At 39.0% G+C, this 12,954-nt stretch overlaps 4 long non-coding RNA genes across 56 annotated transcripts in view; all 4 read left to right on the top strand.

Annotated features, from left to right (window-relative positions):
- Positions 1–590: 590 nt before the first annotated feature.
- LOC148784604 (uncharacterized) lies at positions 591–5,350 on the top strand. The gene is made up of 11 exons (XR_016063565.1): positions 591–1,510; positions 1,609–1,647; positions 1,751–1,813; positions 1,910–2,032; positions 2,145–2,221; positions 2,300–2,462; positions 2,579–2,720; positions 2,835–2,897; positions 3,168–5,047; positions 5,146–5,184; positions 5,288–5,350. It is a non-coding gene; the product is annotated as an uncharacterized LOC148784604 (long non-coding RNA).
- Positions 5,351–5,456: 106 nt separating this feature from the next.
- On the top strand, positions 5,457–8,920 carry LOC148784603 (uncharacterized). Of its 3 annotated transcripts, none has more exons than XR_016063567.1 (9): positions 5,457–5,569; positions 5,682–5,758; positions 5,837–5,999; positions 6,116–6,257; positions 6,373–6,435; positions 6,738–6,811; positions 6,917–8,617; positions 8,716–8,754; positions 8,858–8,920. It is a non-coding gene; the product is annotated as an uncharacterized LOC148784603 (long non-coding RNA). The 3 variants fall into 3 exon arrangements; XR_016063568.1 differs by having other exon boundaries at positions 6,738–6,994; positions 8,438–8,617; XR_016063566.1 differs by having other exon boundaries at positions 6,738–8,617.
- A 106-nt stretch (positions 8,921–9,026) lies between these two features.
- On the top strand, positions 9,027–12,180 carry LOC148784602 (uncharacterized). Of its 2 annotated transcripts, XR_016063572.1 has the most exons (7): positions 9,027–9,139; positions 9,252–9,328; positions 9,407–9,569; positions 9,686–9,827; positions 9,943–10,008; positions 10,311–10,384; positions 10,490–12,180. It is a non-coding gene; the product is annotated as an uncharacterized LOC148784602 (long non-coding RNA). The 2 variants fall into 2 exon arrangements; XR_016063571.1 differs by having other exon boundaries at positions 10,311–12,180.
- Positions 12,181–12,629: 449 nt separating this feature from the next.
- The window catches only part of LOC105155340 (retrovirus-related Pol polyprotein from transposon TNT 1-94), a 51,207-nt gene continuing 50,882 nt past the window's right edge, over positions 12,630–12,954 (top strand). For all 50 annotated transcript variants that reach the window (XR_016063578.1, XR_016063579.1, XR_016063600.1 and 47 more), the window contains exons 1-2: positions 12,630–12,712; positions 12,825–12,901. This is a non-coding gene — a long non-coding RNA (retrovirus-related Pol polyprotein from transposon TNT 1-94). The remainder of the gene's footprint in view (positions 12,713–12,824; positions 12,902–12,954) is intronic.

Below are 12,954 nucleotides of genomic sequence, written 5' to 3'. Positions count from 1 at the left end.
CGGAGTCCTTCGACGAAGAGTGTGATTATCTCTTCAAGGCTGTCCTCATAGGGGACTCGGCAGTCGGGATAGAGGAGGTTCGTGAAGAACGACTTCTGCTTAGAGTCCAAACAAACCATTGGAGTTGGGTTTGCGTACCGGAATTTTTATGCTTATTTCATTCTTTCTTAACGTATGGATGTGTTCTTGTGCAGATTTTGGAGTACCCAACAAAAGGTTCGTTTACTTTGTTTTCTCCGATCAATTACCATAGACCTGAGGTATGACAAATAACAAGGCCCTTTTCCATTCCATTCAAAGATTCAAGAAATTTAAGGTTTTTGCCAAGAATTTCAAGAAACCAAGTATTTTGAACCCAAAGATTCAACAACTTTTATGTTCTCTGTAAAAGATTTCAAGAAATTTAAGGTTTCTGTCAAGAAATCATGGATTCTTGAACTCAAAAGATTCAAGAAGTCCATGTTTTTGTCAAGAATTTCAAGAAACAAACAGTTTTGGTTTTCTTCGTCCCATAGCTAATGTGTGCATTATGGGTAATTGTTATTTGCTGGGAAACAACTGAGGGATGGTAGGACTCTCACTGAGAATTCCACATGTTACGTGTAGCATGTGGGTAATGATATTATGAGAAGTGTTGTTTGTTGTGGATTTAGCCTGTTGATATCTTGTTTGCTTTGTTATCTATTGTGCATATAAGCCATCTTTTGGCTGTATCTACGTGGCTCTTTTTGCCAGTTTTGGTTTCTGTTCTTGAACGTCATGATTACAAACACCCTCATTATGAAGTTTTCTTTGGTTTCCAATAATTCTCTTAGTTAGTTTTGTTATAATCATAATTGTTTTCTTGCGGCTGTAATCTTACCTTAGTTCTACGATATATCCCTGAACTTTTCGACAATGAGATGATGGTGGGAAGAGTCCTCATCTTTCTGTACGATTATCATGCTCAAGTTATAAATTCCTAATTTTGCCAAGGGTCTTGCATATGCCTGCTTGATTGTTTAATATATATCTTATTCTTCATGTTAATGAGATTCATCAACTTGGGAGACATCCTGTTTCTGTTTAAGGGCATTGGACATGTTGTCAGAGTTTTCGAAACGTGTGGAAGATCCATTTGATACATTGATATTCCTAATGATGCGTAGTTCTGAAAACAGAATGCTGTCAAGAGTAGTTTGTTGATTTAGGTTAAAAGGGGATGCGGCTCTGTGATATCAACACCCCAATTCATCTTTCCTAGGCCTGGAAACCATTAATAAACATGTGTTGTTTGATCACTTTATTCTTTTGGCATCTTGCTAATTTAATTTCTTCACTTTTTTCGCAGGCTATAATATAAAAGTCGTCACATAACTTTATAGATAACCTGACTTCAACTATTGCTGCTATTTCGAAGAGCACGACCTTGGAGATTCAGCAGTGCTATCAGGAACGCTGCCTGCAAGCCCAAAGTTCCTAAGGGAATTGCATTTTATTTTAGGCATAGAACTCTTTGTGGAGCACTCAGGTGAGTTGGGCTTAGGTACATGGACATATTCTTACATTGCCTGTATCCTTTTCCTTCTCTTGTTTGCTGTGCTGCAAATTAGAATGTTTATTTGGCAGGGGGTATGCTGGTTCTGTCACAGCTTCAGATACTCAGAGGTAATTTCTGATATTCTTTTTCTTTGTACTTGAGCTATACATCTTGAAAGAGCAAGTGTCCCAAATCTAGTTGGAGACAATTAGTTGTGATGCACATCTGCAGGTTCGTATGAACTTCATTCAAAGGAATTGGTGATGCTGCCTCCGCAAAGGACATGTGACGCAGGTGCATTAGCTTTGTAGTTGTAGAGCATGTCGAAGTTTAATAGCTTGTTTATCTGTTGTAGAAAGTTGATCGTGTTTGCTGTTTGATTTTTGGCAGCCCTGGAAGGGAATACGGACAGCACCACCTCCCCGTACTAGTAAAACTATGCTTGCACAAGCTGTCGCAACTGAAGCTGGTGCAAAGTTTGTCAACATATCTGTAGGGAGCATTGCGTTTAAAGTACGGTGTTCTTAGTAGCCCTTCACTTTCGTAGTCTTTCTTTTTCAATTATCTTTTCTTCCCCCTTAAATATCAACTCGTAATTTGTTTTGCATTTACTGGTTTGGTGAAGGAGAAAGAGGGAAATAGGTAAAAGCAGTATTCTCTTTGGTGTGGCAAAATAGCCCAAGTGTCTTTTCTTTTTATGAGGTTGGTACAATCTTCCACTATTTCCATCTCGTTTTCTTATCATTCTCTTCTCTTATCTTCTTTTGTTTATGTGTTCAGCATAGGGTGACGACATGCCACGGAGAGGGGAAAATCCTGGGGAACAAGAATCAATGTGCAAAATTAAATATGAATTGAACATGGTTGGCTTGCGTACACAGGGGAAGGAACGCGTACTACTCCTTGAAGCCACAAAAAGACCTAGCGATCCACTTCCCGAGAGGTTTTTCCATTCGCGGACCTTAGAGCTTTTTCTAACGGAAAGGAGAGAAGTGTTTGTTGTATTTGATTAAAAATCATCCCTAACCAGCAACTTCTTTTAAAACCGTTTGGGTGCAGACCAATGGTTAGCATGCCACATGCTCGAAATAGGGAAAATTTCTTAAAGGTGATATGAGCTAAGGAAGAATTGGGTGCAACAAATTCAGATATTGAAGCTGATTCTAGTGCGATGGAATGGTATTCAGGACGTGATCTAAAGGTTTGTGCAGTAAATGTGGGAACATGCATATATCACTAACTATTTTGCTTTGTACTCTGGGTTAATTATTCGTTTACTACTTCCATTCGATTCAGGAAATTGTATGTTTTGCAGAATCTGTGTGTGACGGCAGCTGCACATTGCGCTATAAGAGAAATTTTTGAGATGGAGTACAAGGTGTGTAAACTTGACTCGTGTCATTTTGTTATGATGGAGCCCATCATTCAATTTGGACTTGAACTACTGAAAATTCACAAGTTCTCATGCGTAGAAGATTGAGGCCCGTTGCTTTATTATTTTTTCTATTTCGCGATAAACGCTACTTCCAGTCATCTTTTGACTTAGCCTTCCAATATAATTACCCTTAGATGTTTCTTTCCTTGCATTTGCATTTTATGCATCGACATACGTCCAACTCACAACTTATTGTTTGCATATGTTGTGCAGTCCATTGCTTCTTTCTGAGCACGTGGCAGTCCAAAGTCGGAGATTTCTCGCCTACTCCCCTGACATTGTCCTATGTATGTGAGAGTGGCTTTTCTGCATCTTTATATGTTAGTGTGGCTATAGATGTGCGCTATGCAGCTTTGCTTTTCCCTGCTCACAGGCTTTTGAGTGTTTTTCAGCTCCATATGTTAAACAAGTGTTGTTCGACGGATGTCGTCCAAGGCATAGGAGCCGTGACTCTTTTTCCCCCCAATGTTGTTGAGTACATTCTCATTTTGCTTACTTGTTGTTTCCAATGTGTTTCATTGTTTATTGTTTGCGTAGTACTCGATTTCTTACTTAGGATGGTTTGTTTACATGATTCAAGCATCAAATACATCAAATAAATCTTACATGGCTAGTTATGTAAACATTGTAAAAAATAAAAAACCAATACGCCGTGGTGTAAATTTATGTAAGTTACTTTGAGAGGATGCGTACGGAGATTTGATCCGTCGAGAGACTAACGGAAGAAATGGCTTGAAGCGGCGATTTATAGAAAGATGTGCAAATGCAAAAACCTGGCTGAAAAATTTCGTTGGGGTTTTGACATTTTAGTGCCAATTAGATGGATGGCTTCGTCTAATTGAATTTCTATTCGTTGCTCGCCGTCTCTTCACGTCTCTCTCTGGCCTTTGGATCTCCCAGTGCTATCCCTCTTAAGAATAGAAATTCCCTATGGTTCCGTGGCGCTCCGAGTCTGTGTAATTTTTTATGTGTGGTTTCTTGATAAGATTTTTTATTTTTTTGGTACACTCTATTTAATTTCTTTATGATATAAAATTGGGGTTGTATTTGATGGAGGAATTCGTGAAGGTAATGATCTTGAGGGCCTCTGTGAAGAAGATCGTGGTTTCTATGGGTAACTGTTATTTGCTGGGAAACAACTGAGGGATGGTAGGACTCTCACTGAGAATTCCACATGTTACGTATAGCATGTGGGTAATGATATTATGAGAAGTGTTGTTTGTTGTGGATTTAGCCTGCTGATATGTTGTTTGCTTTGTTATCTATTGTGCATCTAAGCCATCTTTTGGCTGTATCTACGTGGCTCTTTTTGCCAGTTTTGGTTTCTGTTCTTGAACGTCATGATTACAAACACCGTCATTATGAAGTTTTCTTTGGTTTCCAATAATTCTCTTAATTAGTTTTGTTATAATCATAATTGTTTTCTTGCGGCTGTAATCTTACCTTAGTTCTACGATGTATCCCTGAACTTTTCGACAATGAGATGATGGTGGGAAGAGTCCTCATCTCTCTGTACGATTATCATGCTCAAGTTATAAATTCCTAATTTTGCCAAGGGTCTTGCGTATGCCTGCTTGATTGTTTAATATATATCTTATTCTTCATGTTTATGAGATTCATCAACTTGGGAGACATTCTGTTTCTGTTTAAGGGCATTGGACATGTTGTCAGAGTTTTCGAAACGTGTGGAAGATCCATTTGATACATTGATATTCCTAATGATGCGTAGTTCTGAAAACAGAATGCTGTCAGGAGTAGTTTGTTGATTTAGGTTAAAAGGGGATGCGGCTTTGTGATATCAACACCCCAATTCATCTTTCCTAGGCCTGTAAACCATTAATAAACATGTGTTGTTTGATCACTTTATTGTTTTGGCATCTTGCTAATTTTTAACTTCTTCACTTTTTTCGCAGGCTATAATATAAAAGTCGTCACATAACTTTATAGATAACCTGACTTCAACTATTGCTGCTATTTCGAAGAGCACGACCTTGGAGATTCAGCAGTGCTATCAGGAACGCTGCCTGCAAGCCCAAAGTTCCTAAGGGAATTGCATTTTATTTTAGGCATAGAACTCTTTGTGGAGCACTCAGGTGAGTTGGGCTTAGGTACATGGACATATTCTTACATTGCCTGTATCCTTTTCCTTCTCTTGTTTGCTGTGCTGCAAATTAGAATGTTTATTTGGCAGGGGGTATGCTGGTTCTGTCACAGCTTCAGATACTCAGAGGTAATTTCTGATATTCTTTTTCTTTGTACTTGAGCTATACATCTTGAAAGAGCAAGTGTCCCAAATCTAGTTGGAGACAATTAGTTGTGATGCACATCTGCAGGTTCGTATGAACTTCATTCAAAGGAATTGGTGATGCTGCCTCCGCAAAGGACATGTGACCCAGGTGCATTAGCTTTGTAGTTGTAGAGCATGTCGAAGTTTAATAGCTTGTTTATCTGTTGTAGAAAGTTGATCGTGTTTGCTGTTTGATTTTTGGCAGCCCTGGAAGGGAATACGGACAGCACCACCTCCCCGTACTAGTAAAATTATGCTTGCACAAGCTGTCGCAACTGAAGCTGGTGCAAAGTTTGTCAACATATCTGTAGGGAGCATTGCGTTTAAAGTACGGTGTTCTTAGTAGCCCTTCACTTTCGTAGTCTTTCTTTTTCAATTATCTTTTCTTCCCCCTTAAATATCAACTCGTAATTTGTTTTGCATTTACTGGTTTGGTGAAGGAGAAAGAGGGAAATAGGTAAAAGCAGTATTCTCTTTGGTGTGGCAAAATAGCCCAAGTGTCTTTTCTTTTTATGAGGTTGGTACAATCTTCCACTATTTCCATCTCGTTTTCTTATCATTCTCTTCTCTTATCTTCTTTTGTTTATGTGTTCAGCATAGGGTGACGACATGCCACGGAGAGGGGAAAATCCTGGGGAACAAGAATCAATGTGCAAAATTAAATATGAATTGAACATGGTTGGCTTGCGTACACAGGGGAAGGAACGCGTACTACTCCTTGAAGCCACAAAAAGACCTAGCGATCCACTTCCCGAGAGGTTTTTCCATTCGCGGACCTTAGAGCTTTTTCTAACGGAAAGGAGAGAAGTGTTTGTTGTATTTGATTAAAAATCATCCCTAACCAGCAACTTCTTTTAAAACCGTTTGGGTGCAGACCAATGGTTAGCATGCCACATGCTCGAAATAGGGAAAATTTCTTAAAGGTGATATGAGCTAAGGAAGAATTGGGTGCAACAAATTCGGATATTGAAGCTGATTCTAGTGCGATGGAATGGTATTCAGGACGTGATCTAAAGGTTTGTGCAGTAAATGTGGGAAACATGCATATATCACTAACTATTTTGCTTTGTACTCTGGGTTAATTATTCGTTTACTACTTCCATTCGATTCAGGAAATTGTATGTTTTGCAGAATCTGTGTGTGACGGCAGCTGCACATTGCGCTATAAGAGAAATTTTTGAGATGGAGTACAAGGTGTGTAAACTTGACTCGTGTCATTTTGTTATGATGGTTCAAACAAAACTAGGATGTGGCAGTCCATTGAGCCCATCATTCAATTTGGACTTGAACTACTGAAAATTCACAAGTTCTCATGCGTAGAAGATTGAGGCCCGTTGCTTTATTATTTTTTCTATTTCGCGATAAACGCTACTTCCAGTCATCTTTTGACTTAGCCTTCCAATATAATTACCCTTAGATGTTTCTTTCCTTGCATTTGCATTTTATGCATCGACATACGTCCAACTCACAACTTATTGTTTGCATATGTTGTGCAGTCCATTGCTTCTTTCTGAGCACGTGGCAGTCCAAAGTCGGAGATTTCTCGCCTACTCCCCTGACATTGTCCTATGTATGTGAGAGTGGCTTTTCTGCATCTTTATATGTTAGTGTGGCTATAGATGTGCGCTATGCAGCTTTGCTTTTCCCTGCTCACAGGCTTTTGAGTGTTTTTCAGCTCCATATGTTAAACAAGTGTTGTTCGACGGATGTCGTCCAAGGCATAGGAGCCGTGACTCTTTTTCCCCCCAGTGTTGTTGAGTACATTCTCATTTTGCTTACTTGTTGTTTCCAATGTGTTTCATTGTTTATTGTTTGCGTAGTACTCGATTTCTTACTTAGGATGGTTTGTTTACATGATTCAAGCATCAAATACATCAAATAAATCTTACATGGCTAGTTATGTAAACATTGTAAAAAATAAAAAACCAATACGCCGTGGTGTAAGTTTATGTAAGTTACTTTGAGAGGATGCGTACGGAGATTTGATCCGTCGAGAGACTAACGGAAGAAATGGCTTGAAGCGGCGATTTATAGAAAGATGTGCAAATGCAAAAACCTGACTGAAAAATTTCGTTGGGGGTTTTGACATTTTAGTGCCAATTAGATGGATGGCTTCGTCTAATTGAATTTCTATTCGTTGCTCGCCGTCTCTTCACGTCTCTCTCTGGCCTTTGGATCTCCCAGTGCTATCCCTCTTAAGAATAGAAATTCCCTATGGTTCCGTGGCGCTCCGAGTCTGTGTAATTTTTTATGTGTGGTTTCTTGATAAGATTTTTTATTTTTTTGGTCACTCTATTTAATTTCTTTATGATATAAAATTGGGGTTGTATTTGATGGAGGAATTCGTGAAGGTAATGATCTTGAGGGCCTCTGTGAAGAAGATCGTGGTTTCTATGGGTAACTGTTATTTGCTGGGAAACAACTGAGGGATGGTAGGACTCTCACTGAGAATTCCACATGTTACGTATAGCATGTGGGTAATGATATTATGAGAAGTGTTGTTTGTTGTGGATTTAGCCTGCTGATATGTTGTTTGCTTTGTTATCTATTGTGCATCTAAGCCATCTTTTGGCTGTATCTACGTGGCTCTTTTTGCCAGTTTTGGTTTCTGTTCTTGAACGTCATGATTACAAACACCGTCATTATGAAGTTTTCTTTGGTTTCCAATAATTCTCTTAATTAGTTTTGTTATAATCATAATTGTTTTCTTGCGGCTGTAATCTTACCTTAGTTCTACGATGTATCCCTGAACTTTTCGACAATGAGATGATGGTGGGAAGAGTCCTCATCTCTCTGTACGATTATCATGCTCAAGTTATAAATTCCTAATTTTGCCAAGGGTCTTGCGTATGCCTGCTTGATTGTTTAATATATATCTTATTCTTCATGTTTATGAGATTCATCAACTTGGGAGACATTCTGTTTCTGTTTAAGGGCATTGGACATGTTGTCAGAGTTTTCGAAACGTGTGGAAGATCCATTTGATACATTGATATTCCTAATGATGCGTAGTTCTGAAAACAGAATGCTGTCAGGAGTAGTTTGTTGATTTAGGTTAAAAGGGGATGCGGCTTTGTGATATCAACACCCCAATTCATCTTTCCTAGGCCTGTAAACCATTAATAAACATGTGTTGTTTGATCACTTTATTGTTTTGGCATCTTGCTAATTTTTAACTTCTTCACTTTTTTCGCAGGCTATAATATAAAAGTCGTCACATAACTTTATAGATAACCTGACTTCAACTATTGCTGCTATTTCGAAGAGCACGACCTTGGAGATTCAGCAGTGCTATCAGGAACGCTGCCTGCAAGCCCAAAGTTCCTAAGGGAATTGCATTTTATTTTAGGCATAGAACTCTTTGTGGAGCACTCAGGTGAGTTGGGCTTAGGTACATGGACATATTCTTACATTGCCTGTATCCTTTTCCTTCTCTTGTTTGCTGTGCTGCAAATTAGAATGTTTATTTGGCAGGGGGTATGCTGGTTCTGTCACAGCTTCAGATACTCAGAGGTAATTTCTGATATTCTTTTTCTTTGTACTTGAGCTATACATCTTGAAAGAGCAAGTGTCCCAAATCTAGTTGGAGACAATTAGTTGTGATGCACATCTGCAGGTTCGTATGAACTTCATTCAAAGGAATTGGTGATGCTGCCTCCGCAAAGGACATGTGACCCAGGTGCATTAGCTTTGTAGTTGTAGAGCATGTCGAAGTTTAATAGCTTGTTTATCTGTTGTAGAAAGTTGATCGTGTTTGCTGTTTGATTTTTGGCAGCCCTGGAAGGGAATACGGACAGCACCACCTCCCCGTACTAGTAAAATTATGCTTGCACAAGCTGTCGCAACTGAAGCTGGTGCAAAGTTTGTCAACATATCTGTAGGGAGCATTGCGTTTAAAGTACGGTGTTCTTAGTAGCCCTTCACTTTCGTAGTCTTTCTTTTTCAATTATCTTTTCTTCCCCCTTAAATATCAACTCGTAATTTGTTTTGCATTTACTGGTTTGGTGAAGGAGAAAGAGGGAAATAGGTAAAAGCAGTATTCTCTTTGGTGTGGCAAAATAGCCCAAGTGTCTTTTCTTTTTATGAGGTTGGTACAATCTTCCACTATTTCCATCTCGTTTTCTTATCATTCTCTTCTCTTATCTTCTTTTGTTTATGTGTTCAGCATAGGGTGACGACATGCCACGGAGAGGGGAAAATCCTGGGGAACAAGAATCAATGTGCAAAATTAAATATGAATTGAACATGGTTGGCTTGCGTACACAGGGGAAGGAACGCGTACTACTCCTTGAAGCCACAAAAAGACCTAGCGATCCACTTCCCGAGAGGTTTTTCCATTCGCGGACCTTAGAGCTTTTTCTAACGGAAAGGAGAGAAGTGTTTGTTGTATTTGATTAAAAATCATGCCTAACCAGCAACTTCTTTTAAAACCGTTTGGGTGCAGACCAATGGTTAGCATGCCACATGCTCGAAATAGGGAAAATTTCTTAAAGGTGATATGAGCTAAGGAAGAATTGGGTGCAACAAATTCGGATATTGAAGCTGATTCTAGTGCGATGGAATGGTATTCAGGACGTGATCTAAAGGTTTGTGCAGTAAATGTGGGAAACATGCATATATCACTAACTATTTTGCTTTGTACTCTGGGTTAATTATTCGTTTACTACTTCCATTCGATTCAGGAAATTGTATGTTTTGCAGAATCTGTGTGTGACGACGGCAGCTGCACATTGCGCTATAAGAGAAATTTTTGAGATGGAGTACAAGGTGTGTAAACTTGACTCGTGTCATTTTGTTATGATGGTTCAAACAAAACTAGGATGTGGCAGTCCATTGAGCCCATCATTCAATTTGGACTTGAACTACTGAAAATTCACAAGTTCTCATGCGTAGAAGATTGAGGCCCGTTGCTTTATTATTTTTTCTATTTCGCGATAAACGCTACTTCCAGTCATCTTTTGACTTAGCCTTCCAATATAATTACCCTTAGATGTTTCTTTCCTTGCATTTGCATTTTATGCATCGACATACGTCCAACTCACAACTTATTGTTTGCATATGTTGTGCAGTCCATTGCTTCTTTCTGAGCACGTGGCAGTCCAAAGTCGGAGATTTCTCGCCTACTCCCCTGACATTGTCCTATGTATGTGAGAGTGGCTTTTCTGCATCTTTATATGTTAGTGTGGCTATAGATGTGCGCTATGCAGCTTTGCTTTTCCCTGCTCACAGGCTTTTGAGTGTTTTTCAGCTCCATATGTTAAACAAGTGTTGTTCGACGGATGTCGTCCAAGGCATAGGAGCCGTGACTCTTTTTCCCCCCAGTGTTGTTGAGTACATTCTCATTTTGCTTACTTGTTGTTTCCAATGTGTTTCATTGTTTATTGTTTGCGTAGTACTCGATTTCTTACTTAGGATGGTTTGTTTACATGATTCAAGCATCAAATACATCAAATAAATCTTACATGGCTAGTTATGTAAACATTGTAAAAAATAAAAAACCAATACGCCGTGGTGTAAGTTTATGTAAGTTACTTTGAGAGGATGCGTACGGAGATTTGATCCGTCGAGAGACTAACGGAAGAAATGGCTTGAAGCGGCGATTTATAGAAAGATGTGCAAATGCAAAAACCTGACTGAAAAATTTCGTTGGGGGTTTTGACATTTTAGTGCCAATTAGATGGATGGCTTCGTCTAATTGAATTTCTATTCGTTGCTCGCCGTCTCTTCACGTCTCTCTCTGGCCTTTGGATCTCCCAGTGCTATCCCTCTTAAGAATAGAAATTCCCTATGGTTCCGTGGCGCTCCGAGTCTGTGTAATTTTTTATGTGTGGTTTCTTGATAAGATTTTTTATTTTTTTGGTCACTCTATTTAATTTCTTTATGATATAAAATTGGGGTTGTATTTGATGGAGGAATTCGTGAAGGTAATGATCTTGAGGGCCTCTGTGAAGAAGATCGTGGTTTCTATGGGTAACTGTTATTTGCTGGGAAACAACTGAGGGATGGTAGGACTCTCACTGAGAATTCCACATGTTACGTATAGCATGTGGGTAATGATATTATGAGAAGTGTTGTTTGTTGTGGATTTAGCCTGCTGATATGTTGTTTGCTTTGTTATCTATTGTGCATCTAAGCCATCTTTTGGCTGTATCTACGTGGCTCTTTTTGCCAGTTTTGGTTTCTGTTCTTGAACGTCATGATTACAAACACCGTCATTATGAAGTTTTCTTTGGTTTCCAATAATTCTCTTAATTAGTTTTGTTATAATCATAATTGTTTTCTTGCGGCTGTAATCTTACCTTAGTTCTACGATGTATCCCTGAACTTTTCGACAATGAGATGATGGTGGGAAGAGTCCTCATCTCTCTGTACGATTATCATGCTCAAGTTATAAATTCCTAATTTTGCCAAGGGTCTTGCGTATGCCTGCTTGATTGTTTAATATATATCTTATTCTTCATGTTTATGAGATTCATCAACTTGGGAGACATTCTGTTTCTGTTTAAGGGCATTGGACATGTTGTCAGAGTTTTCGAAACGTGTGGAAGATCCATTTGATACATTGATATTCCTAATGATGCGTAGTTCTGAAAACAGAATGCTGTCAGGAGTAGTTTGTTGATTTAGGTTAAAAGGGGATGCGGCTTTGTGATATCAACACCCCAATTCATCTTTCCTAGGCCTGTAAACCATTAAAAAACATGTGTTGTTTGATCACTTTATTGTTTTGGCATCTTGCTAATTTTTAACTTCTTCACTTTTTTCGCAGGCTATAATATAAAAGTCGTCACATAACTTTATAGATAACCTGACTTCAACTATTGCTGCTATTTCGAAGAGCACGACCTTGGAGATTCAGCAGTGCTATCAGGAACGCTGCCTGCAAGCCCAAAGTTCCTAAGGGAATTGCATTTTATTTTAGGCATAGAACTCTTTGTGGAGCACTGAGGTGAGTTGGGCTTAGGTACATGGACATATTCTTACATTGCCTGTATCCTTTTCCTTCTCTTGTTTGCTGTGCTGCAAATTAGAATGTTTATTTGGCAGGGGGTATGCTGGTTCTGTCACAGCTTCAGATACTCAGAGGTAATTTCTGATATTCTTTTTCTTTGTACTTGAGCTATACATCTTGAAAGAGCAAGTGTCCCAAATCTAGTTGGAGACAATTAGTTGTGATGCACATCTGCAGGTTCGTATGAACTTCATTCAAAGGAATTGGTGATGCTGCCTCCGCAAAGGACATGTGACCCAGGTGCATTAGCTTTGTAGTTGTAGAGCATGTCGAAGTTTAATAGCTTGTTTATCTGTTGTAGAAAGTTGATCGTGTTTGCTGTTTGATTTTTGGCAGCCCTGGAAGGGAATACGGACAGCACCACCTCCCCGTACTAGTACAATTATGCTTGCACAAGCTGTCGCAACTGAAGCTGGTGCAAAGTTTGTCAACATATCTGTAGGGAGCATTGCGTTTAAAGTACGGTGTTCTTAGTAGCCCTTCACTTTCGTAGTCTTTCTTTTTCAATTATCTTTTCTTCCCCCTTAAATATCAACTCGTAATTTGTTTTGCATTTACTGGTTTGGTGAAGGAGAAAGAGGGAAATAGGTAAAAGCAGTATTCTCTTTGGTGTGGCAAAATAGCCCAAGTGTCTTTTCTTTTTATGAGGTTGGTACAATCTTCCACTATTTCCATCTCGTTTTCTTATCATTCTCTTCTCT

Source organism: Sesamum indicum, linkage group LG13 (genome assembly GCF_026168435.1).
Source record: "Sesamum indicum cultivar Baizhima isolate 11 linkage group LG13, ASM2616843v1, whole genome shotgun sequence".
Lineage (NCBI taxonomy): Eukaryota > Viridiplantae > Streptophyta > Magnoliopsida > Lamiales > Pedaliaceae > Sesamum > Sesamum indicum.
This window is presented reverse-complemented; position numbering and strand designations above follow the sequence as displayed.